General features: G+C 40.7%; 1 non-coding gene across 1 annotated transcript; it reads left to right on the forward strand.

The window, feature by feature from the left end:
* The first annotated feature begins 2,588 nt into the window (after positions 1-2,588).
* LOC130978600 (small nucleolar RNA R71) lies at positions 2,589-2,696 on the forward strand. The gene has a single exon (XR_009086222.1). It is a non-coding gene; the product is annotated as a small nucleolar RNA R71 (small nucleolar RNA).
* The last annotated feature ends 1,199 nt before the right edge of the window (positions 2,697-3,895 follow it).

A 3,895-nucleotide genomic window follows, 5' to 3' on the forward strand; every position in this document is an offset into this window, starting at 1 on the left:
TTAGAGGTTTCTCCGGCCTTTGGTGCCATAATGGTTATGGAAAAACGAAAAAGCAACGCTTTTACCACACCAAACTTAAAATGTTTGCTCGTCCTCGAGCAAAAGAAGAAAGAAAGGAGTAGAAGAAGAAGAAATGAGGAAGAGGGGGAGGGTAGTGTGTTCGGCCAAAGGGGGAAGAAGTGGTCTTTAGGTTGTGTGAAAATGAAGGGTTGAAGAAGGGTATTTAAAGGAGAGAGGGGGGTAAAGGTTCGGCCATTTGAGGGTGGGTTTGGGAGGGAAAGTGGTTTGAATTTGAAGGGTGAGGTTGGTGGGATTTTATGAAGGATGGATGTGAGTGGTGAAGAGAAAGATGGGATTTGATAGGTGAAGGGTTTTTGGGGAAGAGGTGTTGAGGTGATTGGTGAATGGGGGAAGAAGAGAGAGAGTGATGGTAGGGTCCTGTGGGGTCCACAGATCCTGTAGTGTCAAGGAAAAGTCATCCCTGCACCAAAAGTTGCTCAAAATCACGTTTTGAGCCATTTCTGGCGTTAAACGCCGGGCTGGTGCCCATTCCTGGCGTTTAACGCCAGGTTGTTGCCCTTTACTGGCGTTTAACGCCAGTCTGGTGCCCTTTTCTGGCGTTAAACGCCCAGAAAGGTGCCAGACTGGGCGTTAAACGCCCAACTGCTAGGCTGACTGGCGTTTGAACGCCAGCAGCATCTTCCTCCAGGGTGTGCTGTTTTTCTTCCTGTTTTTCATTTGTTTTTGCTTTTTTCATTGTTTTTGTGACTTCTTATGATCATCAACCTACAAAAAAAGATAAAATAACAAAAGAAAATAATTAATTATAAAACATTGGGTTGCCTCCCAACAAGCGCTTCTTTAGTGTCATTAGCTTGACAGAGGACTCCCATGGAGCCTCAGAAACACTCAGAACCGTGTTGAAACCTCCCAACACCAAACTTAGAGTTTGAATGTGGGGTTTCAACACCAAACTTAGAGTTTGGTTGTGGCCTCCCAACACCAAACTTAGAGTTTGACTGTGGGGGCTCTGTTTGGCTCTGTTTTGAGAGAAGCTCTTCATGCTTCCTCTCCATGATGATAGAGGGATATCCTTGGGCCTTAAACACCATGGATTCTTCATTCACTTGAATGATCAACTCTCCTCTATCAACATCAATCACAGCCTTTGCTGTGGCTAGGAATGGTCTGCCAAGGATGATGGATTCATCCATGCACTTCCCAGTCTCTAGGACTATGAAATCAGTAGGAATGTAATGGTCTTCAATCTTCACCAAAACATTCTCTATAAGTCCATGAGCTTGTTTTCTTGAATTGTCTGCCATCTCTAATGAGATTCTTGCAGCTTGCACCTCAAGGATCCCTAATTTCTCCATTACAGAGAGGGGCATGAGGTTTACACTTGACCCTAAGTCACACAAGGCCTTCTTGAAGGTCATGGTGCCTATGGTACAAGGTATAGAAAACTTCCCAGGATCCTGCCTCTTTTGAGGTAGTTTCTGCCTAGACAAGTCATCCAGTTCTTTGGTGAGCAAGGGAGGTTCATCCTCCCAAGTCTCATTTCCAAATAACTTGTCATTTAGTTTCATGATTGCTCCAAGGTATTTAGCAACTTGCTCTTCAGTAACATACTCATCCTCTTCAGAGGAAGAATACTCATCAGAGCTCATGAATGGCAGAAGTAAGTCCAATGGAATCTCTATGGTCTCGTTTTGAGCCTCAGATTCCCATGGTTCCTCATTGGGGAACTCACTGGAGGCCAGTGCACGCCCATTGAGGTCTTCCTCAGTGGCGTTCACTGCCTCTCCTTCCTCCCAGAATTCGGCCATGTCTATGGCTTTGCACTCTCCTTTTGGATTTTCTTCTGTATTACTTGGGAGAGTGCTAGGAGGGAGTTCAGTAACTTTCTTGCTCAGCTGACCCACTTGTCCTTCCAAATTTCTGATGGAGGACCTTGTTTCATTCATGAAACTTTGAGTGGTCTTTATTAGATCAGAGACCATTGTTGCTAAGTCAGAAGTATTCTGCTTAGAACTCTCTGTCTGTTGCTGAGAAGATGATGGAAAAGGCTTGCCATTGCTAAACCTGTTCCTTCCACCATTATTGTTATTGAAACCTTGTTGAGGTCTCTCTTGATTCTTCCATGAGAGATTTGGGTGATTTCTCCATGAAGAATTATAGGTGTTTCCATAGGGTTCTCCTAGGTAATTCACCTCTTCCATGGAAGGGTTCTCAGGATCATAAGCTTCTTCCTTAGATGAAGCATCCTTAGTACTGTTTGGTGCATTTTGCATTCCAGACAGACTTTGAGAAATCAAATTGACTTGTTGAGTCAATATCTTATTCTGAGCCAGTATGGCATTCAGAGCATCAATCTCAAGAACTCCTTTCTTCTGACTAGTCCCATTGTTCACAGGATTTCTTTCAGAAGTGTACATGAATTGGTTATTTGCAACCATTTCAATCAGTTCTTGAGCTTCAGTAGGCGTCTTCTTCAGATGAAGAGATCCTCCTGCAGAGCTATCCAAGGACATCTTAGATAGTTCAGAGAGACCATCATAGAAAATACCTATGATGCTCCATTCAGAAAGCATGTCAGAAGGACATTTTCTGATTAATTGTTTGTATCTTTCCCAAGCTTCATAGAGGGATTCTCCATCCTTTTGTCTAAAGGTTTGGACTTCCACTCTAAGCTTACTCCATCTTTGTGGTGGAAAGAATTTTGCCAAGAAGGCATTGACTAGCTTTTCCCAAGAGTCCAGGCTTTCTTTAGGTTGAGAATCCAACCATATTCTAGCCCTGTCTCTTACAGCAAAAGGGAATAGCATCAGTCTATAGACCTCAGGGTTAACCCCATTAGTCTTGACTGTGTCACAGATTTGCAAGAATTCAGCTAAAAACTGATGAGGATCTTCCATTGGAAGTCCATGGAACTTGCAATTCTGTTGCATTAGAGAAACTAATTGAGGCTTAAGCTCAAAGTTGTTTGCTCCAATGGCAGGGATAGAGATGCTTCTCCCATAAAAATCAGGAGTAGGTGCAGTAAAGTCACCCAGCACCTTCCTTGCATTGTTTGCATTGTTGTTGTTTTCTGCTGCCATGTTTTCTTCCTTGAAGAATTCGGTCAGGTCCTCTAAAGAGAGTTGTGCTTTGGCTTCTCTTAGCTTTCTCTTCAAAGTCCTTTCGGGTTCAGGATCAGCTTCAACAAGAATGCCTTTGTCCTTGCTCCTGCTCATATGAAAGAGAAGGGAACAAGAAAATGTGGAATCCTCTATGTCACAGTATAGAGATTCCTTTAAGTGTCAGAGGAAAAGAGAAATAGAAAGAAGAAGGAGAAGATAAATTCGAACTTTAGTTAGATAAGGTTCGAATTGTGCATTGAGAAGGAGTGGCACTCCATAAATAGAAGGATGTGGGAAGGAGGGAAGTTTATTTTCGAAAATCAAGTGAAAAATTTTGAAGTTATTTTGAAAAACATTAATTAATTTTCGAAAATAAAAGTGGAAAAGAAACCAAGTGATTTTTGAAAAAGATTTTGAAATTAGAAATTAAAAAGATTTGATTGAAAACTGTTTTGAAAAAGATGTGGTTAAAAAGATTAAAAAAATGTGATTGAGAAGATATGATTTGAAAACTATTTGAAAAGATATGATTTTAAAAATGAATGACTTGCTTAACAAGAAAAGATATGATTTGAAACATTCAAACCTTTCTCAACAGAAAAGGTAACAATCTTGTGATGTTCAATCAAATCATTAATTGTTAGTAAGTATCTTTTAAAAAGGAAAGAAATTGATTTTGAAAACATTTGATTGAAAAGATTTGATTTGAAAAAGATTTGATTTTGAAAAATTTGAAAAAAATTGATTTGAAAACAAAATCTTCCCCCTAGCAC

Source organism: Arachis stenosperma, chromosome 4 (assembly GCF_014773155.1).
Source record: "Arachis stenosperma cultivar V10309 chromosome 4, arast.V10309.gnm1.PFL2, whole genome shotgun sequence".
NCBI lineage: Eukaryota > Viridiplantae > Streptophyta > Magnoliopsida > Fabales > Fabaceae > Arachis > Arachis stenosperma.